Consider the following 25967-nt stretch of genomic DNA (forward strand, 5'->3'; position numbering starts at 1 on the left):
AACCCTAGACTGTTCAGTTTACCATTTCATAATCCCCTAGAAAAATAAAAGCTACACGAGCGACCAACACAATTGGCATGCTCTGAGTTTCCTATTTATGGTCAAGACAGGGGATGACTACCAACAGTGACACCCTTGAAAATCATCAAAGGTACATGTCTCCAGATCAATGATTCTTAACCAGGATTCCACTTGATTCACAGAAGTTATGGAGGGGTGCCACAAGTCTAAGAAAGTTGACAACTACTGCCCTACATCATCACCATACTTCCCCAGGTACTGCCCTACATACCCCACCACTAACCCATATCTATACAAAAAATATGTACTAATCCAAGTTTTAGTTTTAAAGCTATAAAAATGCCCTGTAGGCCATTTTTTGCAGTTTTTTAATTTAACTAATGAAAACAATTTACATTATTTTGTACTTTCCTTGTTTCTACTTTTCTATCACATTACATCCTCAAATTTGTTGCTGAGAAGTTGAACACCACAGCTAGAACTGCAGATGATCCCATTTTGAAGGTCTGAGTTAAAAAAGCCTCCTTCAAACTAAAAATTGTAACAGAGCAAAAGTTGGACTAAAATGCTGTGGAACTTTATTTTCCATTTTAAATTCAAAGATAGCAGTTCAAAATGAATCAAGAATCACATAAAATGAATGCTGATTTTCAGAAAAATGAACATCTTCAAAATATTCCATATTCAGCATGCCATATTATCCAGGCAACAAGCTCATCCTCTAAGCCAGGGTTTCCATATGGTATCTCCATCTTCCATGTATTTACTGGTTTGACTGCTGAAACAGAGCCTAACTAAAAAAATGTAAGATCATATGAAGCAAAGACAATACACCTTAATAACCACTAAAAATGTAAATCTAATCTCCTTCCTTGTCTTCGGACCAATTTAATTGTTCAAGAATGTGATATAAAGATATAAAATGTGAGGAACCAAGGCACTTTACAAGCTAAATTTTGATTTAAAAAAATATTATGTGAAATAGGCACAGTAAGAAAAAATAATTACTGGAAAGAAACATTGTAACATCAGCAATTAATGGATGAGCACTACTGTCATTAAAAATCAGCGCTTCTCCAAAACTGACTTCACTGGACACTGAAGTGTTTCAAGCACCATCTAGTGGTGAATGTTTCATATAGGCTTTTCTGAAAACAAAGACTTAAAATATTTGCCAGGTGATACAATAGTTACATACCCTGAAGACTGAAGACAAAGAGCATGCTGGAAAAGATTGATGGGCCCCTTTCAAACCTACATGTCTATGGAAACCTAAGATCTACACAAATGTTCAGGTCTTATTATTTCCATAACCTTTTCTAATAATCAAAAACAAATGTCCAACAGTGTTTGTAACCCAAACATCACAGCACTATCCTAATACATGGGAACTAGGAAGTACAAGGTTCAACAAGGACAAGCAGAAAGTCCTGCACTTAGGACAGAAGAATCCCATGTACCAGCACAGGCTGGGGGCTGAGTGACTAAGCAACAGGTGTTCAGAAACAGGCCCAGGGGTTACAGTGGACAATATGATGGACATGAGTCAGCAGCCATTGCTGCCCTTGTTGCCAAGAAGGCTAACAGGATACTGGGCTGCATTAGTTGAAGCATTGCCAGCAGATCAAGGGAAGTAATTATTCCCCCCTATTCTGCACTGGTGAGGCCACATCCGGAGTCCTGTGTCCAGTTTTGGGCCCCCGCACTATAGAAAGGATGTGGACAAGCTGGAGAGAGTCCAGCAGAGGGCGATGAAAATGGTTAGGGGGCTGGGACACATGACTTCTAAGGAGAGGCTGAAGGAACTGGGCTTATTTAGTCTGCAGAAGAGAAGACTGAGAGGGGATTTAATAGCAGCTCTCAGCTACCTGAAGGGTGGTTCCAAAGTGGATGGAGCAGGTGGCAGATGATAGAACAAGGAGCAACATAAGTTGCAGCAAGGGAGGTTTAGGTTGGATAGTAGGAAAAACATTCTTATTTGGAGGGTGGTGAAGCGCTAGAATGGGTTACCTAGAGAGGTGGTAGAATCTCCATCCTTGAAGGTTTTTAAGGCCCGGCTCGACAAAGACCTGGCTGGGAAAATCTAGTTGGGAATGGTCCTGCTTTGAGCAGGAGATTTGACTGGATGACCTCCTGAGCTCCCTTCCAGCCCTAATTTTCTATGATTCTGTGATTTTAAGTGACACTTATGAGAAAGAACAAAGGAAGGAACTGGCTATGCAAACTGATTAAAGTTGAGAAAAGAGTGAGAAGCATTACGAGAATCAAAATGATCTTGACATTTTTAATGTATGCTTTTACTAATCCAACATATTTATATGTAAACAGAAATTTTAAATCTCTCCTCCTTCTCCTATATCTGAATGGTAACCAGAGTTAGATTTTCCCTTTTGCTAGCACACAGAATTGGGAAAGCTCTGAAGAAAACTTCTCTGAAGGCCACAAAATCTCTCACCAGCAAATTGGAGATAAAACTGCACACTAACAGCAAAAGAAAAAATAAGCAAAGGCTGAAAGGGATGGCTACTCAATGAATGCAAGAAAGTGGTAGGCAAAAAAAATGCAATTGCTGGTAAGTAAAACATGCTACCTACAGGAAAAAGATAGGAAAAAACAGACTAGAACACCTCTGTGACAGGACAAGTAAACTGTCACCTTCAGATCACTAATTAAAATTCAGAGGAGGTTGTCTTTTCAGACTCAGATACTTATTCAAAGACTTACACCGTACTGAGCTTCACAATGGCATATTGCCCCAACAAAGTAAACTAAAGCACTCATAGTGTCTGGTCATAGTGAAGTCTGTACTTAACTTTTTGCAGAATTACTGTCACACACCAGCCACTTGGTTATCCATACAAAGGAGCTGGTTGAATTTACATCACTAAAACCTATGTTACACTAATCCTGGGAGAAAGACTGAGTGAAAATGGTCATCTGACCCTTAAAAATTATTTCCCCCCTATCAGAGGACTGGCTTACACTGGTGGGGCTGTGTGAACAACAGTTCATACAATGAACTACAGACCAGTGACTCTCAACCAGAGTGCCATGCCACCCTGGGGTGCCACCAGATCCTTGGAAGGGTCCTGCAAGCTGTGAACAAATAAGCAGGTACAGGTAGGCTGAGATCTGTCCCTGCCTGGCTGATTCCCCCCACCCACCAACCTCCACTGTCTGGCCCCTCTGCAAGGAGGTAAGCACTGTAATATAAAAATCAGTTTTTGAAATTGGGTGCCACTCAATTCTCAAAAGTTATGGAGGGCTGCCTCAGGTCTAAAAAGACTGGGAACTGCTTCTGTAGACAGTCATCTCTGCTAGGCTTCAGTACAGATTTAACCTGGGAACTTCAGTCTCTTTGCGCTAAAGGAGACTTCTTTCAACTTTGTTCGGGTACCAAGCTGTTTTACAGCAGGCTTGCCCAACATACGGCCCGCAGGCTGCTATGCGGCCAGCCAAGGCATTTTCTGTGGCCCGCAGTGCTGCGACGGGAAACCCCTTGTCCCTCCCCTAACCCCTCAGCAGCTTCCTAATGGCTGCTGAAGGGCTGGGGAAGGGACAAGGTTCCCACACACACCACATCAGCATGGCGCGGCCCAACCACGTCCCTCGCAGGGATGGACCCCTCCCTGGCCGGGGGCAGTGCTGGCTGCGGCTGCTGAGCGGCCCCACCTGCCCACCCTGAGGAGCCGGTGCCCGCCTGGGCGGCCGCAGCCAGTGCTGCGGGCTCGGGGCAGGCGCAGGACAGAGCCCTAATGTAAGAACTTTGCCGCCAGGTGGCAGAGGAGTGGCTCCGCTCGCGGGCCCAGGACATGCCAGTCGCTGGCAGGGACGATGAGCGCCCGGGAGCGCCTGTGCTCCTGCCCCTGCCTCCCCGCCCTGACACGAGCCCGTGCCCTGCCCTGCCAGAGTGGCCCCGCGTGGGAGGCCAAGCAGCGGCCGCTGGCAGTGCCAGCCCACGCCTGCTTCTCATGTGCTGCTGGGGACAGGAGGCTGTGCAGGCACATGTGGCCACCGGGGCAGCGAGGTGGGCAGTGGCGGAGTGGAGGGAGCCTTTCCCGCACATCCCAGGGAGGCTGTGGCCGGGAGGACAAGGAGGAGCCCGGACTGGGGCTCCCGAGCGTGGCAGCAGTTCTCCCTGCCCCGCTCCGCTCCGTGCCCAGCTGAGCCGCAAGTCTCTCTTGCAGCCTCTCGGATGCACTGAGGAGCCCCGGTTCCCTCCTCCCTCCCCTCCCACCTGCCCCTTGCAAGGCAGTGAGTGGCAGAGGCTGCAAAGCGCTACGCAGGTGTCTCCCACCCAGACACATCCCTCCACCTGTGATTAGTTTCCACTCTGGCTGATATTTTTTTCACGTTTGATCTGTCGACTTGCATTATGCTTCTTTCATTATGCGACAGTGTTTATTTTAGTCAAGTGTTTGGTATTATTTCATTGTTGCTTTTATATTGTTTTTATTTTGGATTTTAAACCACATTTCCAGACCCATTTCATTGTCACTTCCTGCAACTTCATTGTTGTCACAGGTCATGTGACATCACTTCCTGATGTGATACCACTTCCTGTGAGGTCTTTGAATATGGCTCACTGGCCCACTGGGTAATAAAAAGTTTGTGATCCAGCCCCACATTCAAAAAGGTTGGACACCCCTGTTACACAGTCACTGGGGCATCGGCTAGCAGGAGATGCTATAACATTCTCATCCTTTGTACGCAGGGCAAGTTTTTCAGAAATGTTGCACTGTAGCCAACATGCTAGCAACTATGACTGTGTGATCGCTGGTAAAATGGTTTTCTGCATCCTGATCCTCTTTGAAGAAGCAAAAGTTTGATCTTCTCTAAACAAAGTAAAACAGCAGTAGTCAAAATGACAGTTGCAGTCACTATCTCTCTGTATTAGGACTTCAAGCACTGCTAACATGATGAATATGAAACAGCGTTAAGGTCTGTGGGATATGCTTTAGGGTGGTTCAGCCCAGTTTTTGTATCTCTTTAACCATATCGTTTGGAAAACTGGTTAAACCAGTGTCTTTCTCCCCATCCCCCTGCATCTGCCTCAGTATGGATGCAGTTATACTAGCACAAAAGTACTTAGGCTGGTATAGAAACAAGCTTATACCAGTATGGAAACAAGCTGCTGGAAAGATTCCCTGATGCACATGGCCCCTCAGCCCGTGTATTACATTTGAAATGCCACTATCTGCATTGTACCTACACCGTAAGAATAATCATTAGTCATAAGGTTGCTAAATGTGGAACCAGAACAAGTGGCCTACCACAGTGGTTACTGCTGGGACCCATATTTATTTCCATTAATCTAGATTAAGACTTTATGTCAACTATGAACAGATTTGCTGACACAAAACACCGAGGAGCAGCAATCACACAGCAGGGCCAATCCAAATTGCTTCTTGGAATGCAGCAAGTCTGAGATAAGACTTGGCTTCAAGTTACTCCCATGACTCTCAATTACACATACAGAAACAGTAGCTCACATTACACAGCTACTTTTGTTCAATAGCCTTGTGAAATTATCTGTGAAATCTGTCAAATGAAAATCAAGGCAACTTCTGTTCACACCATTATTAGCTGTAGCACAATACCCTCAGTAAGTACCCCAGCTCTGTCAGGCAAAGCTAAATATTTACTAGAAAAAAGGATAAATACAGTTGGAAAAAGGCAAAATGACTAAATTATGCACTGAAATATTACACAGGAAGTTAAGAACTGCGGTACTAAATCAGACCATGGGTCATCAAGCCCAACATCCTGTCGTAAGAGAAGCAAGCATCAGATGCATCAGAAGAGGAAGGAGCACAGATCTCACAGCAGGCACACACAGGATAACCTGACCCTCCAAAATGTCTTCCCTTAATCCATAACAGTAAGAGATGGGCTTATGCCCTGATACTTGAAACTAAACAAAATTTGAAGGGATACTAAAGGTATTAAAATCAGGCATTCTTCCTGCCCACAAAAATATCCAACTTCTCTTTGAATAATGCCAAAAAATGTTAGGCTTCAACCTGTACTTGTGGCAATGAGTTAAAAGACTAATTGTATACCGTGTCATAAGGACCACTTCCTTTTACTGAATTTTCCAACTTTCAGTTTCACTGAATGCCCCCTTCTCCTCCTAGCATTACCAGACAGGGAAAACAGAAGCTCCCTTTCAACTCTTGAAAGATAACTGAACAGAAAGGTAAGGAAATCCCAATGAGCATGAATATGATTAATAATTCTAAACACACAAGTCACATGATACAGTCATGACAGCATAGACAAAGAAGTGCAATAAAAGGCAAATGCCGTGCTATTTTTGAGCGGTATATGGGTTTAAAATATTTAAAATCCCTAGATGTCTATATGTGAAAGACAGAGACAAATTATCCAATGCCAGTCACATAGCTAGTTATAACTTTTTAATCCATAACATTTAGAAAGTGTCCACTTCTCCCTCTCCCTCCCTCCCTCCCTCTCTCTCTTGCTCTGCATCCTAGGACTCTCCTCTCATTCATCTCATGCTTATCACGCTTGTTTGATATGTTTCAAACTGGGTAGCGTTAAATGCTCTAACAACAGGAGTTTGTTTTACTTTGGCTGGATTCCCTAAACCTGACCCCAGATCCACTGGTTGTAGATGGCTGGTACTAGCCAACTCTAAACCACAGTCCCTGAACAAATAACTATTGTTAAAATAATTTAGAGTTTGTTCTATGCATTGTTCTGTGTTGCTATCAAAGGAAACACTCACATGAAAATATAAAGGCAGGAAACATAACAAAAATACATGCTCTTGGCAGCGTCTCTTTGCCCACTGGAGACTTCGTACATGGTGAATCATACCAATTAATAAAAGACACTATCTGCTGTTTTAACTGAAGATAAGCAGATTCTGCACAAGAGAAGCAAATACTTATGGCTTATAACAAAACTTGTAGAAGGTCACTGTGCCTCCCAAGCTCTCAATGGGCAGCCTTCTGCAATTCCAGAGGGCAATTCCTTTCCACCCAAAGAGGCACACAGCTCTCCTATTCTCTCAGTGGGCAGTTTTATCATGCTTCTATCATGTCAGGATCCAACCCAGTATGATTCACTCAAAAGGGAGACATCCTTCTGGGATCCAGCTCAGATTCAGCTCCCACCTAAACAACCAGTGCACCTGACTGACCAAAGAAGGGGAAGATCAGGGCCCACCTACATTTTGCCCAATAGCCTAGTTCAGGAATGTCAAATTCACCCTGTCCCCAGGGCCAGATCTAGACCACAGGAGATCCTTACAGGCCAGATCCAGATAACACCAGGGCAGCAGAGCAAGTGAAGGTAGAGACGTGGGGGTTACTGCAGCCATTGCATGCCCCTCACTGTTGAGACGGGTCCCCAGTGGGGCTCTGTTCCCCAGTTTTTGGTAGTGAGCCCTGCCCCAGTGAGCCTTACTCCTGAAATTTCCAGCCCCTCAACAAGTCCAGTGGCTCAAGTATTTGACACCCCGGTCTAGTTTGTTAGGGAACTTGCCCAAGAAGTTCATAGATTCATTGATTGTAGAGTCGGAAGGGACCCCAAAGGATCATCGTGTCCGACTCCCTGCCCCAGGGAGGAAAAGGACTGAGGCCACACGACGACAGTCAGGTGCCTATCTAGCCTCCTCTTGAAGACCTCCAAGTTAGATGATAGTACCACCTCTCTTGGAAGCCCATTCCAGATTCTGGCCACCCTTACTGTGAAGAATTTCTTCCTAATGTCTAACCTGAATCTACTCTCCACTAGTTTGTACTCATTATTCCTAGTTACTCCTAGGGGTGCCCTGGTAAATAGCGCATCTCCAACTCTCTGTTGTCCTCCCTTGATAAACTTGAAGACCAAGGTTGTAACTCCACCTCACTCTGTTGAAGACGGCTCACTGGATGGAAAGGAACGTAATGTCACTGAGCCCAAAAGAAGAATGTATAAAGGGGGCACTTCCCAGGAAGGAAATGAGCTCTGGTTTCTGGCTTCTGCTCACAATGCTGCTCATATATTTAATTCAAGAACTATTTCAGGCAAAATCCAGGAATCTGTCCTGTATCCTTCTCCTCCCCTCTGCATCCTCCACTAGAGGACTCTGTGGGGGTTTATGCATTCCCTAGACAGAATCAGATCCCACATGAACTTAGGTAGAGGTAGGAGTCTAGATGGCTATACTAGATCGCTTCCAAGTACACAAGGAAGGTTGACTCTACGCAGTTATGGGATTTTTCAGGCCAAAACAAAGGGATCTAGACAGCTTAACAATTTGGGGGACTACTATGTTGGTGGAATAGGTTCATTTTAAGTAACCTATAAAAGCCATTTAAGTGCTACTTAGACATTTCAAAGTTAGAATAGGTCCTGGACAACTATTTTGCTACCAAAACCACTCTTCTTTTAAACCAGCTGGAAAAGGTTAGTTCTTCAACCATTTCACAGAAGCTTACCAAGAAATTTTGGTAGTTTACTGATATTTCCCACTCCCACTAATATTGAATTGTGACATATCAATATTACATTGAGCAGTATACTCATCTTTCAGTCCTACCTATCTAGCTGTGGTAAGCAGACCATACATTCCAGTTGTGATTACATGAAAAACATGTAGGGGTGCATGCTTGCCACCTCAGCTGTAAATGAGATCTCTCTATAAACTAAACAAAAATGAACTTTGAATGTAATGTTGAACTTCCAGAAGAGCACAGAACCTACAACCACAAAACACAAGAAACAAGTTTAATACTACATGTTATAAACAACATATATATATGGCTGTTTCAATGTATACATTGAAACATACTGTTAAAACATTACTATAAGTTATTGAACAAAATATATGCAGCATGACATACAGCCTGAACTGACTTTGCTCTAGCTAGGGACAGACATTACACATAAACCAATTTAAGTGATCAGAAACTGGTTAAAATCTGTAACAGAACAGATGTTCAGTGCACATAAACCAGTTTGAAAATGTCTGAAACCAGTTTGAGATAAACCTGGTTGAATGTAGTATCAGACTTAACTGATTTGGGTCAAACCAGTTTATACAATGTCCATCCCAACCCCCTTGCTGGTTTAAGTTAAACCAGACTCCCCCAGCATCCCAGCATGTTCTCTGGGCTGGGCACAGCTCTCTGCTTCACAGAGGCTCTCTGGCCCCTCCCCTCTGCTCCCTGGCTGCAGCTCCAGCAGAGACTGCAGGCATCTACCTGGCTTCTGCTTCCCCCCCACCCTGCCGCTTCTAAGCAGGGATTCCCCGTCCCCTCTGCCTTACACAGACACACAGCATTAGTTATCAGACCACATGCTGGCTAGGTCCATGCTATGGCACCCAGGAAAAAGGCAGAATCAACAGGTAGCTGACAATGTTCCTCTGCTGTTTTCTTAATGGAGTGATAAACACTGATTGAGGGGTGATAAACACTGTGTTATCAATTCCCTACGGGACTGGTCAGAAGGAGGGAGGGAAACCCCACCCTAACCAAAGTGTCCTGCGGGGACCTGGCCACACCCCCCTCAGCTCAGCACTGTGGAAGGGAAGGGAGGGGGGCTCCCCTAACACTCCCCAGCTTCTAGCCTGACCCACTGCAACATTTTTTCAGTTCAGAGGGGATGTCTGTGCAGTTACATACCAGTTCAGCCTAGCCAGGTTAGACTAACCTGAAAAGATTGAATCAATTCAGGCTCAGGCTCTTTGAACGTGCATCTCTAGCCTCTGTGTCCAAGTGAGCTAAGACAAGAGTACAAAATTGCACAAGTGTTTAGAGAAGCATACACCAGTAGTATTGATTACAATTTTTTTAATCCATAAACAATACCACAATTTTGACATAAATGAATTCATGGAGACACTATAGAATAAAATAATGACTGTAATGAACTTTCACAAAATATTATATTCAAAAAGAAAATCTTAAAAAAAAATGTAAGTTTTATCTTACTCACTTCTCTGTGGACTTTTCCATTCTTGTTTTATATTGCTTACCCACATTACAAGAATTACAGAAAGCTGTGTGTTACTTGTGAAGACTGCATGTCATGACAGGCATTTTGTTCAGTAGCTAGCATTGATTTGTTAATTATTTTTGGTAGGCAGCATCACAGTATGAGCTCATTAGCTAGGTTTGTCAACCTGAGGAATTGTTGCATAATAGGGCTTCCAGATTCAATCCTGGTGTGAACACTCTGGGCATTTTTACATGTGCTCTGGGATACAGCGCCAGGTACTTTAATTAGTGAGCTGGGCTAAGTAAAAGTACCCACACATCAAGTGTATCAGCATCCTTGTACTGAAAAAATGGCAGCAGCACACTTTGAACAAAAGCTCGTTAAATGCATTTCATTTCAAAGTGCCCTGTCGCCATTTTTTTTCAGTGTGGGGACACACAGGGGCACTGATACACATGATGCGAAAGGCTGCCAGAGTGTGTCAATTTCCAATCTCGAGCAGACTCAATTGATGAAGTCTGCTCTGACGCACTGGATTTCTAGTGTATTGGAGCAGGCTCCCTGCACGTCTACAAGAGCGCTCTTATTCCAGAACAAGAGAGTCTTGCTCCGAATTAGCTTAATCCCTTTCTAAAATGGATTAAGTGGGTGGAGAAGGCAATTCAGGCACAACAGAAAGGAATCCATGCACAAAATTAATCTGGGAAAGATAGTAAATTCACACCCTACCTTAATCCAAATTAATTTTCCTGCGCTGACAAACCCTTAGCTTGCTTTCTAGTAGCATCCCCAAGTCTGTCTTAGACTCCCCACTTCTCTGACTGCCACACAACAATCTGCATTACTTGTGCTGCTTATTTTTATTCTAGATTCAGTACTAAGTTTTATCTCACGTGTTACATCTGTATGATTAATTATTTCTATGTCATTTTCCACTCTGTGTTTGCAGCTTCCCCTGAATTTGGCCACGATGAGGAAATGTAATCAAAGTTGGAGTTTACCTCTTCCTCTAGAGCAGCAGTTCTCAAACTTCCTAAATTCACAAGCACGTTTCAATCACTTCTGCCATGGAACCCCTGTCCCTGGCTCCACAGGCTGCGTGAGTTGACACACAGCCAAGCAGCTTCTGGCCTGCTCCACCATTACCCCCAAGCCCTTTGCAGAATCCCTGATGTCCCATCGCTGAAGCAAGGGGTCCAGTGGAAAACTGCTTGAAAACCACTTGCCTAGAGCAGCAGTTCTTAACCAGGGGTCCATGGCCTCCTGGGGGGCCGCAAGCAGATTTCAGCGGATCTGCCCAACCCAGCCCGTTGTAGGGAGGGGCCAGGCCCCCTGGGGCTGAGGCAAGTCCCAAGGAAGGCCCACCCCATGCAGCCCCACAGCCTCCATCTTGCGAGCAGTGCTGTGGGCAGGTGGGCAAGGCTCCATAGTGCTGCTGCTCAGGTGAGGCTCCAGGGCTCCATGGTGCCGAGCCCCACCCACTGCACCCAGGGCCATGTGGGCGGGGATGGGGAGCCAAGCTGGTCCTCTCCCGCATGGGGAACAGCACAGGTGGGCTGTGAAATGTTTATAACATGCTGGGGGGAAGGGGGTGTCTCAGAAAGAGAAAGGTTGAGAATCCCTGCCCTATAGCAAGGGTGTCACACTTACGCCATGCCCCGAGTTGGATCTGGACCCTACAGCCCTTGCAGCCCAGATTGGCCAATCCAGAGGCAGAGAGAGGGCCAGTGGCAGCAGTCAGCACAAGCAGCAGCTATGTCAGCACAGCCCTTGATCAGTCTCCAGCCACCAGTGGTCACGTCCAATGGGACCCCAGAGCCTGATTCTGTGGCAGGCCCTGTCTCCTGGTAGCCTGACTCCCAAATCTCCTAGCTTGCCAGGGGCCCGTGGGCTGGATGGGGCAGCTCCATGGGTCTGATCCAGCCAACGGCCATACTTTTGACACCCCTGCTCTAGAGAGAAGGGAAAAACGATAATGTTGGGTCCTAATTTTATTCCCTTCTGTATTACCTTTTTGACATGACTCAAATGTGTGCTGGTCAACCTATTTCTGATCTACACAATGGAACATTTCAGCAGGTCAGAATTTCTTCCAGTTACATGTTAAGTTTATTGGTTGACACCTGACTGATATTCAAATATGCTATTATCCACAATAATCACCATCAACTCAATCAGGTCATTATATCAGAAATGGATCTGAAATGTACATGGTCTAACCCTCTGCAGCAAGTGAGAGATTCCTGGCCAGTTACTTTGGGGAAAATTTCTCCTTTGGTTTCTGAGAACTGACAGTAAAGGGGGATTAGAAGAAACATAATAGGTTTTCCACCTCTAATATCTATCATTCTATATGGTCACAGTGCATTTCTACAATGCCTTTCCCACTAATAGTCAGGCATTATCTTTTATGTCCTCAAATCTTTCACACAAAAATCTAGCTAACTGACCATTAATTTCTAATTCTTTCCCATTATCCTCCTTACAGGTTTCTCCAGTTTAATACAGACAAGAGATATTCTAAACTGCTACAGTTACTCGAGTAAGTTACTTGAGAGGTTTTTAAAGGGGCTTGAAATACATTTAGAAATAATTAACCATACAAATTATGGAAAAGTTCTACAGCATTAGGTCATCTAATCCTCCTGCCACCCACAGGCAGCAATGAGGAGATATACAGCATGGATAGCGGGAATGACAAACAATGAGTTTAAAAAGTTTAAAACAGCTAAGTTGTACAGCTTTGCCTGTAATATCATGGGAGTAGGAAAAGGATCACAGACTCCCAATTGTCCAAGATATGAATAAAATAAAAACAAGCAGGGGAAATTATTTAGTTTGATGCCTGGAGGTGTAGCCCGCTGTAAGTTCAGAAAGCAACATTTAAGCTACATTATCAGGAAAAAAGCCAATGTATTCAGCTCTGGAGGAAGCTCAGTTGCCTGGAAATTATAAAAATTTAACTGGACAAATTGCCAGGAAACTTACTATAGGGAACAATCTAATATTGGCAGCAAGGAGGGTTGGAGAGTTTAATAGTTTTTTTCCATCTCTAACCGCGCTGATTCTATAACTGCTTCCAGTGAGGGGCAGAGAGTTCTTTGAAGTTGATGGAGGAGGGGGAGAAATTTCCAGGCAGGCAAAGAAGTAAAGCTCAAGAGACTTTTATCCAGTTCCAAATCAGGAGACCTGAATGTGTAACCTAATTTCTCTCTTGTATCAAAGGTAACTGTCCCAAGAAAGGAGAGGTAATTCCTTTAAGCAGAAAAATGACAGGAAAAGACAGATAAAGGTTCCACTGATAACCTTCCCAGTCTGGTTGTAGGCCAGCTGAGGCAGCACCATCTTCCCTCTGAGCCCCTGAAAAACTGCACCTTCCCATAAACATGTTTTTTCCTGAACCTGTGTGAAACCTAAGGTGGACAAGATGTTAATATGGAAACAACCACATCTAGAATTTAGATATTAGTAGATAAAATGAAGCGTAAAGGCCCCCTCTACATGTTACACTTAAGACGTGATTAACCAGGTAATTGTGCCTTAAGTTGGGACCCAGCTACGCATTCAGCCATAATAATGGTGTGATAAAACAAGCAATAAGCTACAAAGTTATACCACAAAAATGTGTAATAACTTTGTAGCCTACTCTAATCACGCCATTAATTGAACATGTGGCCAAGAGTTCCCTTGTGGCAGGGAGCCCCATCAGCTGAGGGGCTCCCAGCCACAGGGGAGCATCACTTGCTGCCAGCCCCGGAGCTGACAAGGCTGGCAGTGGTGGCAGCGTTGTTGGATGAGGGGTTTACAGTGGGGGGAACGCCGGCCCCCTGTGAGCCTCCTCAGCTGCAGTACTCACAGTGGGGGCAGTGTCTTTGGCTGAGGGGCTTGCAGCAGGGACAGCGCAGAGAAACACTGCTGCCACTGCAAGCCCCACACCTCACAAGCTTCATGGTAGGGGCAGCATTCTCACTGCTGCCCCCACTACAAGACACTCAGCTAGGGGGGCTCACGGTGGGGAAGCATTCCAGCACTGCCCCTACTGCAAGCTCTGCAGCCCATGTTGGATGTGGGGCTCACAGCAGAGGCAGTGTGGGAAACACTTGCCTTACTGTGAGCCCTGCCAGCTGTGGGCTCACAGCCATGGGAGCTGGTGCAAGGGAAGCCCAGGATTATGATCCCAGGCTCCCCTTTCTCCAGGGATAAGGCATAGTGGGATATAATGTGTGATCCCACAATCGGGCTTCCTGCATGCATGTGTAGTATGGCAGGAGGCACGATTGCGTGGATCACGCATTAGATCCCATTGCACCTTTACCTGCATGAGCATGTCCAGATGAGCACGCACGTACCTCTTGCTCCACCTCAAACCCCTTTGAGGCAGGGCAAGAAGCACGTGTGGCAACAAAAAAATGTTCCCTGTGCTGCAAGTTTGCAGCACAGGGAGAAAATTAAACAAAAAAAAAATGAAACAAAAAAAAGCAGGGCCCCCAGACCTCCCCGATCCTTGCCCAACTGGGCCCTGCCACCCTCGGGGTCCCTGCACTGCCTGGCCGGGCTGGGCCCAGGGCAACAGGGCAGCTGGGCAGCGCAGAGGCCCTGAGGGCCTGGCACTCAGTTCCCACACACTGCACTGGGTCCTGCCACCAAGGGCCCAGGCCAGCCAGGCGGCAGAGGGGCCCCAAGAGTGGCAGAGGGGCCCCAAGAGTGGCAGGTCCTGCCACCAAGGGCCCGGCCCAGCAGCAGAGAGGCCCCAGAACCCAGCTGGGCCTGGCCTGCAGTCCTCACATGCTGTGCTGGGTCTTGCTGCCATGGCTCATAGCACCCCACTCCTCCTGCTGCTGTTAAAGGTAAGTTATGGCCCTAGGGGGAGGGCCTGGGACCCTGGGCAGGGGGGATGTTGCCCTCCAGGGTGCCTGGGACCCTGGGTGGGGGGGGCATTCCATGTGCTGTGGGGGGGGCTGCACCCTGTGGGGGCGAGGGGACCCACCCTGCCTGAGCAGCCCCCCCCTCCCCCCCAAGGTCCCCCACACCCACAGTCCCCACAGAAATCACCCCACACCTACCCACACACCAACCCACATCCCTCTACACACACCCACCTGACTTCCCCCACACCCCTTCCGACCCCCTTCCTGCAAACACCACATCCCCCATCACATACCCATCATGTGCGAAGAAAACCACAAGTACACATCAACACATATAGGTATTTAGAATTTATTTTATATGATGATAGAGACACTGGTAGGCTTCCACGGTGCTTTAACATTGTAAATTTACCAATAAAGCATTGCCCAACTGATTGTTTTGTCTCTCTTTCTTTCTCTGCCTGGGGGGGGGGGTGTAGAGTGGTCTTTTGTGTTAACTGTGGAAAAACATGGATATTGGGATATTTTTAAAAATGAATTTGGGATGCTGCTGCAGCAGTCCAGCTGGCACAAGGGGTAGTGTCCCCAGGTACCAAGTGGCCGAGCCCCAGAAGCTCCAGGGAGCTAGTAGCCCTGAGCTACTTGCCAGGGCAGGTTTTTGTGCTGCTGGGGCAGGACAGGGAGGCTTTTTATACTGCTGGGACAGCACAGGTCCTGGCCCCAGGCTGTAGCTCCCTCTGGCTGCAGATCCCAGAGGAGCCAGGCAGGGTTATTTTGCCCCAAAGTGGCACAATTTGCTCCACAACAAAGTGCATGTCCAAGCACATGCGCTGAGGCAAAAAGCCCTGGCTCAAATTTGCACCACTTCTATTTGAGCTGCTGCAAGCACACGTGCTTGCATGTGTGGACACTCCCTATGTGTAAAGGGGTCCAAAGTCTCAAACATGGAAGCTGGATTAGACAAGTTTTATTCACATGTCTGCAAAGTCAGGCCTAAGAACCTGAATCAACTGCCTGCTAAAGGCCACAACACACTCTTATTTCATGTGAGAGAGACTAAAACTACAGTGAGTACTACCAGCACATGTTGTGGGTCCTACCAGATCACACAGACCAGAAGGACCTATTCATCTTCAGTTGTGGGTCCTACCAGATCACACAGACCAGAAGGACCTATTCATCTTCAGAGTCAGCCAAGCTCCTAACTGCGGGTATGCAAGACAACTAGCATCGGTAAAACAAGCTTTGAGACTAGCAATGAGGAAACAGCAAATGGAGAAACACCACAAGAGGATGCTCATTTGTCATGTGAGAGATAATAGGAAGACAAAAACAATTACTAAAGCAGCCAGTGAGACAAGCTGACCTATCATTTACAGGCAACAGATTTATTTCTTCCTGATTTAAGGCTGACTACACAGATTAGAAGGGAAGAGAGTTTATCTTCTGATTAAAAAAATAATCTTTTTAATCCTAGATTCAGAGTAGTAACGTGAAGACAAGTCTTTTCTTGTGCAAGCATCACAGAACCCAAAATAACTTCTTAAGTAAAATAATGATGGTGTGGGATGCAGGCTCCAGCAACCTGAGAAGAATCAATGACTGGCCCTTAACATATCTCTGGGACAAATCATTTTCCTTGCTCTGTAACTAATTTAGCTTTCACCTGTGTGGGGGGGCTTACCTACTACTCTAATTTTAAGTTTATGGCACATTAAACCTTAGCTATATCACATCACTCAGTAACTTACAGGGCAGGATCATTTACAATTTTGGCTTGCAGCCTTAGAAACCAGTCTAAAACTGGGACCACTGCAACTGAAATCATCTTCACCTAACAAGCAGTCAAGCCCAAGGTTGTTTCATTATGGAAATTTCCCCTTCCGTTGACCTAGCACAAGGATTTTATGTTACCTTTGTACCGCCCTTAAATGACATTAATTTACTTATTTCAATGGACAGCAACATCTTCAGATGGCAAAATACCATTGATCTGAAATAAAATTACTGTCTCAAAAAATCAGCTATTAGATACAATCATGTTAGCTGAGACAACTGGAAATAAAAGATGTCCATACTAAGGTTTATTAAAAAAAGAAATCTCATATAACTGCAAATCACTGAGTTGGTGTTGCTGGTCTGTGTGACTGTGAGATTGTATTACAGTTACTGACCTTTGTCCTCTCACTCCCCTACACAAGTTGCTTGCTGCGGCCTGTTTCAGATTTAAGTTCTGTGGGCTAGCACTTTGTCTTCTGCAGTGTTTGGATAGCACCCAGCACAATGGGGCCCTGATGTCATGGGGTGCTTGGCCACTACCTGACCACCCTATTACACCAGGAACAGTACACACAGTGCTCATTTACATTTTAAGCAGCCTAAATAGACAGAGGAAATAACTGCCCTGCTTTTACAAAGGGGGATCTGGGGGACAAAGAGAGCAAGTGCCAAACCCTATTTCATCCTTATGTGCCTAAGTGGCATTTATATAGCCACCTAGCAGGTTCAGGCCCTGACAGCTACCCGCAAGGGGGGCAAAAACTACCCTGTAGTTATTTATCCATTTTACCCAACATATATTAGATGCAAAGTGCAGAAAAGCCACTGGGGACAAGGGCTGGAACCCTGGACCCTTAGTCCCAAGAATTCCCATTATGCTGAGCCATATTGCCTCTGGCTTTCTCTCCTCCTGGCCCCACATGACTGCCCTTCCTGATAGCCCAGTGATCCAGCTTCAATAGGAGGTATTCTGGAAGTTGGAGATGCATGTTCAAATCCACTTGGGGTGAGGGGAGCATAGCATCTAGCATCTGGGTCTCCCCCTCTCCCTGGGAAAGTACCACAACTTTCAGGATTGAATCTCTGGCCTACAGGGTATTTCATCCAGCCTGCACAACTCCCCAGAGGTCTAGAAATCTGGTGACGGAAAAATGGAGGCAGCATTAATTGCTGCTCCCCCGTTGCCAAATTTACAGACTTATAGGGTGCCCTGCAGGCCAAATAACGTGGTCCTGCACAGCCAGATCTAGGAGCACAGGATCAGGCCTCTCTTCTTGCAGTAGGCATATACCTGGGTGATCCTGCTCTGCCACAAATAGAATCTAAGCTCTGCTTAAGTGTCCAAAATTCCTCCTACATAGCTACATAAACACACTGAGGCACATAAAGATGAAATGGGACTTGACTCTATTTGACTTATCCATGGTCATACTGAGAGCCGATGGCAGCAGGAGATATCAAATCCAGGTCTCCCAAGTGTCAATCTAGTGCTTAAAGCACACAAACATCTTTTCTTTCTGTCCTTCCTGAGGATTTAAAGATCATAGTTTAATGCATTCTTCTCATCCCATTCTAACAAGCCTCCACCCAAAATATGCTACGATGAAGACCCTCTGTTACCCCTTTAATTCTACAGTTCAGCAACAAAAAATGATGGGCTTCCCAGTGCCTATTGAAAGTTAACAAATCAGAATTCTGCTGGAATTTTTAAAGCCAGAACTGCAGACCGTGGCATATTTACTAAGCAACTTGTTTTCACTATTCCATTGGGTCATTGTTACAGGCTACAGAGAGGTTTCATAGTACATTAACATTTAATTTTTGAACAGTAAAGAGAGTATATTATTTCACGATTTACAGATATTTTAATTACACACACCAGTATCCAACCATCTTATTTTATAGTAACCGATTTAATGTGCAAGTGCTAGAAGTCAGATCATTATTCATAGATTCCATTAGTTTTGACAGAGGTCAAGGAAACCTGTTTCCACTCTTCTCAGCATGGCACAATCCTGTCTTCTCAGGAAAATCAGATGCATTTGAAAATAAACTCCTTGAATAACAGTGGGGAGCAGGGGGATTCTGGCACCCTACAACTATCAATGGTCAGCATGCTAAAGAAGTGATGTAATTTGTGTCTCCATCAGCATGAGAAGGCCAGTGTTAGAGACTGGATACCATTTTTTTCAATCTACTGTACAAGTGACTTCAGTCTCATGCCTGGGGGAGGGAGGTGAAGAATTTTATGTTACAATGTCTGTGAGAAAAAATATTTTAAATGCATCATCTTCTTGACAGATGCATACAAGAAATATTCCCAGGTGATCTGGTCCATTGAACAACATTCTGGGAATTGGGCCTATGTCCATTTGCCAGTGTAATGTGATCGTTTAGCATAATTAGGGCATGGAGTATTTCTATACTGCTACAGACTTAGCAAAGATTTGTAACATAAACATTTGCCAAAAAGTGCATCCTGCTGCCCAGTGTTATGGGATCACACACTTTAAGATACTTGTATGGTTGATACTCCCTTAAGGGGGCAGAGTTAAGGTCACTATGGGAATTCTCTCTTTCCTCCTACTTGTGGGTTTAAATATCATTCTTAACATCACATTACTTTTTCTGGTATTGAATTATGAAGGGGTGGTGTGAGAGGAAATATCACAGCACAAAGGGCATGGATGCAGGAACAGGTTCATCTAAAACAAGTCAAGCTGAAAAGCTGTGAACACATGATGCAGCCCCTAGGAGCGATATAAGCCCACCCCCAAAGTGACAAATTTACCCCTGGCTAAATCAGGGGCAGTTTTCTCAGTTCTTTAATGCCCGGCCAACTCATCTGGGAACAGCTGCCAAGTTGCAAATACTCCAGATGTTATGCCTCCCTAGCTGCCTCTCCATTCACATGTAATTTGGAATGAGACAGGGAAGAAACCATGAAGGCCTTACTTGGTACAAACAAGTTCCTATTCCAAGTTTCCCCTACAATCCACCTTTTAATACACTTATCCATCAACTCAGAGGAATATCTCCATTGTGAGGGAATGCAGAAATAGCCAGGCAGCCTTCTATCCTGATTTGGACAGCAGCTGGCAAAGATGCTTTACAGTAGGTACAAAACCTCCCCATAATATAACAATATACAAAGAGGTTTCTCACCTAATCCTAAATACAAGGTTTTACTGAAGTCATGAACATTATCTCAATAAATGCCTAAGATTCTCTGATAAACACTTTGCTCAATATCATGTAACACTGAGTGCCACAGGTTACTTATATACCACATAAAAGACCAATCATTTTATATACTGCCTTTTAATTTAATTGAACTGGAAGCTCCCTTGCACTAGGATGGAGGGGCAGCAGAAAAAAATCAAACAATTTATTTTCTCTCTCCAGCTCATTACTTTATGTGCCACTATCATGCTGTCGTCTTCTGCTCTGAGGGGAAGCTTTTCAAAAGCTTAAACAGCATCTAAAGCATCTAACAACTGCCATGTTATCCTTCAGAAATCTCCTTTGTAATCTTTCTCATTTCTCCTCACATGGATGCATTTTTTTTTTATTTATTCATTGACCTTTTATCTTTGCCATGTTTTTGAGACAGGGTGATCAGATACCAATATTCAAGATGACAGCACATGATTCACATTGTGGCAGCAGGCTCTTTTGGGAAGGCCTCCCTGCATTAGATTCTTACTGTAATTTAACATTCTGGTGGATTTTCCGGGTCGCACTGAGGAGGTACTTTCCATCGAGCTGACCACAGTTTTAGATTAGTTGCATTCCATCCTCTTCCACGTCTCAGTCTCCTACCCTCACATCCTTCCTCCAGCATGAACACTAACAATTTCTGTTGTGGCAGCCTGCTGTGACTCAGTCCAGTCCTTCCAAAATGTAAGGCTGCAGCTGCTTTTTGTTTGAAGCAAGCTTTACAAATAGTACGCCCACCATAACACACAAAGTGCTACCCCGCAGCAAGTAGAGTGGAGGAGCCCCACTATTAATAGACTGGCTGATATGCACTCCTTTCAGCCTTTGTTTAGCAGAGTGGATGTCCATTAAGAGAAAAAGGTGGAGTCCTCCCTTCCTTTTCCAAAAGGGGAGGAAATGGATTTGTGTCTACTACACAAAAATGAGCTGGCTCCACACTTTCCAGACGCTCGTTAGCAAATACCAGTACTCAATGAAGGGGAAAGGAGGTTTCCAAAGTCAGCACTACAACATGAAGTTCAATATCCTGACCCTTTTCCCAGTCATTCTAGGGCACAAAATGGATAAGAACAGTGGCAGGTGGGAGTGAGCCATTGTTCAAAGTCAGGTTGTGAGCCTATGCTCACATGAGGTAAGAGGGGTTGTTGTGGCTAGGTAAAAGGTCTGGAATATACTGAATACCAGTAGCAAATATAGTGCCACCCTTTAATAAAAGGTCTCTTCCCTGCCCCTTTTTTCTTCTTGTATGTCAGATGTCGTGTTTAAAAAACAAGTTAAGAAAATGAAGATGAAACAATGCTTGCAAACATTGGGTGAAACTGAAATCCCTCTGTGAGAAAAGGATTGGAGGAAAGGGATGGAGGAGAGAAAAAATGCACTTGGCATTTTTCAAGGTGCACTCCTGACAAAGTCTACCCACATCACACACACTGACCCTCCTTACCCATGCCAAGAACAAGGAGGAAAGGGCAAGAACAGGCCTAACAAACCCTCCCTGCTTCTAAAAGGTAAACAGTCAATGCAAAATAGCCTGGTCTCCATGGGGAACTTATGCTGATATTGTTTTCTAAGGCACTCAAGTATAACGAACAAGACGTTAAAACAGATTAGGTCTGAAGAGATTAAATATTAGTGGAAAGAAGCTGCCTTTATGTGGACAGTTAATATCTAGCTGAAGGCAGAGCTATACTGCTTACCTACCATGCCAGGCAGTGTCACACTGCGCAACCCCCACCCCAAACCAGAAGCAGTGTGGCTGCATTTGCATGGTGTTAGATCTGGGCTAATTACCTCTCTGGTAAGGCAGGGCTAATCATCTAGCCCAGTATTTCTCAAACAGTGGGCCACAACCCAAAACTGGGTCTCAAGAATATATGAAAGAGTCGCAAACAAACTTTAAAAATGGGTCAACAAACTTTTAAAATGGATTCTCCTTTCAAGAAGAAAAATGCGGGAAATCAGGGCTTTTCCCTTGCAGGCTGGCAGATTACCAGTCTGCAAGGGAGGGGCTGCTTGGAGCCCCCGATGCCCCACAAACACCCCACTCTGTCCCATACACTTGGGGGCTGGGGGTGGGGGGCAGCAGGTTGAGAGTGAGAGGCACTGGTCAGGACTACCCATCAATGTTTACAAATGGGTCCTGGTACAAAAAAAGGTTGAGAACCACTGATCTGGCCCACTGCTTCTCCTTAAGGTGGCTACACCACTTCCAGTTTGAAACAGAGTGTGCACAGAGCAGTGTCAGTGAAGTGTGCTTCCATACTGTCCATCTAGTGCGGTCAGTCAGGTGAAAGCTTCCAGGAATAAAACCCTCCATTTCTTTTTCTATTGAGGTTCTCTGTCCTGCACCCAGCCAAGGGCTACCTGAGCTCTTCTTTAATACTGACAACTAAAATTAAGCAAGGCTGTTAATTTCTGTAACCCCCAAACATCAGCCTTTCCACCTCCACTTCTTATAGATCAAAACCATGGCCCAGCAACGTATAACACAAAGCAACTCACATATCTCTCCACTTTCCTCCAACTGGTCAAAACATGCCTCTAGCAAATACATAAGGCAGCTGATCAGGATCATATCCATTGCAATCCACTGCAGGAAAAGACCTATGCAGGAAGCAAAATCAACAAGAGAGGGTTTCCCTCCTGCCAGTAATGGAGCTACAAGGTCAATGATCTTATTGAGCACATAAAGCTGCATCCAAAGGATTAATGTTGAATTAGATTCATCTAGGAAAAATGTAAGCTGCACAAAACCTGCACAAAACATGGCTGACAGAAACATTCCATTATTCAACTGAAAAGTAGAAATACTTACCAGCCATATTTGTATCCCACGATTTGCAGCGCTGTGCTAGTACATGACAGCCTAACAGACTATTCTTATGGTCCAAGTTGAGAGGGGTCTGAAATGTAAACAAAGCAACTCCATGAAAAATAAATTACATTTTTAAATGCTTCCAGATTGCTAATTGATGGCATTATTTGTCAGGAGAATAAGAAAATCTGACTTTCAGAACTGTACTTTTTCACCTGAATGCAACTCTTTCTGTAGAGACATCAAGGATCTAATTGGGTAGCCTCCACTTGAATCTATTCTCATTTAACTTTAAGGGTTTAACTCAGTATTAATTAGCCATCATGCCTATTGCTTAAAGAAATGCTATAGCCATCCTAAGCTCCAGAACCTCCTCACTAAGTCTCATAATATTTACACTGTCTTCAGCAGGATCTGGACATTGTCTCCAGTTTCCCACAGCAGAGCTCCTGTTCCAGTCTGGCTTAAATACCATGTGGCAACTGCGTCTATTCAGAAAGTCAGGGCCCTCCTTCAAACATGCCTTTAAAATTCCCTAGACATATATCATTTCAGGATTAGCTGCACCAGCACTAAATACAGTTTAGCCATAAGTATGCAAATGTACAAACAAGGTTCTGCAGTTTTGCCAACAGGCCTTAACCAAGTAAGCTGATGCCAAACACAGTTTGTCCTTATTTGCACTTACAGTTAAACGCCAGTCGTCACTGGTGAAGCTAAATGGAGAACTAAAGCAATGAATTTCCTGTTGTAGAAAAGTCCTGGGACACAGGACTGGAAGAGACTTCCGTCATTGGGTCCAGCCCCTGCTATGGCAGATAATCATGTCAACCACTCCAGACATACACTCTTTGGAAGTAGAATTAAGATTTGTGGGATAACATTATAAGAAGAAAAAGTTAGGCTCCCTCAGAACGAGATGCACTATGTCATGGGCCCAAAGGAAAATAAAGCTGGAAGAGACTTCAGAAGGCAACATAGCCCAAACCCCCTGCTCTGGGGCAGGTCTGGCCTTCTCTAAATCCATCTTATGCAAGCATTTGTCTAACCTGCATTTAAAAACTTCCACTGGTGGAGACTCCACACCCCCCTAGCAAATCTAAGTTCCAGTACTTAGTCATCCTCATAGTGAGAAAGTTCTTCTTAATATCCAAGCTAAGTTTCTGTTGTTGCAATTAAAGAACCTTATTTTTTCTCCTGTCTCTACAACCACAGACATGCACTATTACCATCCCCTTTGTAACCGGCCTTTATATATTGAAAAACTAGCGTCGAATTTCACCTCCTTCCATCTTCTCTCATATTGTCTTCCAACCTTTCTTTATGTGTCATGTTTCCTAGAGCTCTAAATCATATTTGTCATTCTCTGCTGGACTCTTTCCCATTTGTCTTCATCTTTCCTGAAGTGCCAAAAACTGGACACAGTCCTCCAGGTGATTGGTAGAAGGCTTACCACTTGGGACATTTTCTGCTTGTCCAACCAATGGAAAATGTGCAGCAGAGAACAGCAGGATGATCTAATAGGTATCTTCTACTTCTATCTTCTGATGGATCCTTCAGGATCCAGCATCATTCAGCTGGGAAAGAGCATTAGTGGATCACTGAAGAATCTGCCCTCAAATAAGTATCAGAGCAACGGCTCGTGGATGGTTTACATAGCTCTCCTTGACTGGCCTGCAGAATAAGTTCAACAGGCAAAAAACAGTCAGCGAGAAAAGAAATACCAGAACCAAGATTCCCTTCACTGCCAGCTCTTCATGTGGTTTTGGTGAAATGAATCCAGTCCATAGCGCACAGGCTGTGAGACCTACTTGCCCCACCCTTTTCAACAGTCACGCAGGAGAGTACACATTTCAGGAAAGACCAGAGTGAACATTTCCTACATAGCCACAGATTTCCAGAAAACAAACAAACCCCTAGAGCAGAGCCACAAATAAAAAGGGAGGGGATTCATGACAGCAGATGCAGATGAGAAGTTTGGTTAGGGCACTGAAACTCAGGGGTGCACAGTAACAGTAGCATAACTAGGGGTAGGCAAGCAGGGCACCAGCCCCAGGTAGCATAGTGACAGCTCCCTGGGCGTTTAGCGATAGCAGCAGGAGTCAGGTGTAGGAACATAGCATCACTGCTGTAAAAGCAGCAGCAACAACCAAGGGCAGGCAGACCTCGCTGCAATTTGGCTACGGACAGACATTCAAAAACCCCAAGCCTGAACTGATTCAATCTTTGCAGGTTAGTGTAACCTGCATAGACTGAACTGATTTGCAAGTGAACAGACATTCACTTTTGATTCTGGAAATTCAGCCACATGCCTGCAGTGGCTCAGGCCAGAAGCCAGGGGGCGATACAGTGAGCCCTCTGCTGCAGGGAAGCTGTACTGAGGGGGGAGCATGGCCGGGCCCCAAAAGACTGAGTGTTAATGGGGGGAGCTTTAAACCTCCACCCTGGCCTACAGGGACCCTATCCGGGGTGTGCCTGGAGGGGAAAGGGGGAAGCAGCCCCTGCCAGGTATTTCCCACCCCTGCCTGCCGCTAGAGTGGCAGGAGGCATGGCCAGCCCTGGCAGCAGCATGAAGCCAACAGAGATGGAGGGAGGTTTAATTCCCCCCTCCATCCCCTGTCCCATGAGCAGGGACCCAAGCTAGGGTCTGCCTGGCTGGGGTGGAGCACCCATATCAGGGTCCCCCCGCCCCTCGCTGGTGCAGCACAGGGCTGGGGGCGTGACCAGATGCCAGCTAGCATGGCTCCTGAGGTGAAGGAGGCAGGGAGGAGGTTTATTTCCCCCTCCGTCCCCTCTAACCCTGGGGAACCCCAGCTGGAGTCTGCCTGGCCAGATGCAAGCAGCGAAGGCACCAGCCAGGGCTGGCAGACCCCAGCTTCAGTCTCCCAGAGGGAGAGGGGATGGACCGGGAATAAACCACCCCCTCCCCCCTTCACCTCAGGGGGACATGCTGGCTGGCCTCTGGCCATGCCCCCTCCCCTGCTGCTGGAGCAGTGGGGGGGGCAGACCCTGACATGGGCTCCTGCACCCCAAACAGGCAGACCCCAGCTCAGGTCCATGCCAGTGGTACAGAGGATGGAGGGGTGAATTAACCCCCCCCCCTCTGTCTCTGTTAGCTTCATGCTGCTGCGGGGGCTGGCCACAGCCCCTGCCGCTCGAGTGGTGAGCGGGGCGAAACACCTGACAGGGGCTGCTGAGCCCCTGCCTGGCAGACCCCAGCCATGCTAGAGACAGGGGACAGAGGGGGAACTAAACCTCTTCCCTGAACCCTTTGCCTTAGGGGGAGCAGCATCTGGCCATGCCCCCGCCCC

At 45.6% G+C, this 25967-nt stretch overlaps 1 protein-coding gene across 4 annotated transcripts in view; it reads right to left on the minus strand.

The window, feature by feature from the left end:
* The window catches only part of TSPAN9 (tetraspanin 9), a 317564-nt gene that overhangs the window by 270281 nt on the left and 21316 nt on the right, over window positions 1-25967 (minus strand). For 2 of the 4 annotated variants that reach the window (XM_059726711.1, XM_059726714.1), the window contains exon 2: window positions 22657-22744. The gene's annotated coding sequence lies outside the window, so the exon portion shown is untranslated. Of the gene's footprint in view, window positions 1-9659; window positions 9758-22656; window positions 22745-25967 lie in introns of all 4 variants that reach the window. The other 2 variants (XM_059726712.1, XM_059726713.1) reach the window with 2 other exon arrangements.

This window comes from Alligator mississippiensis, chromosome 4 (genome assembly GCF_030867095.1).
Source record: "Alligator mississippiensis isolate rAllMis1 chromosome 4, rAllMis1, whole genome shotgun sequence".
Classification (NCBI taxonomy): Eukaryota; Metazoa; Chordata; order Crocodylia; family Alligatoridae; genus Alligator; species Alligator mississippiensis.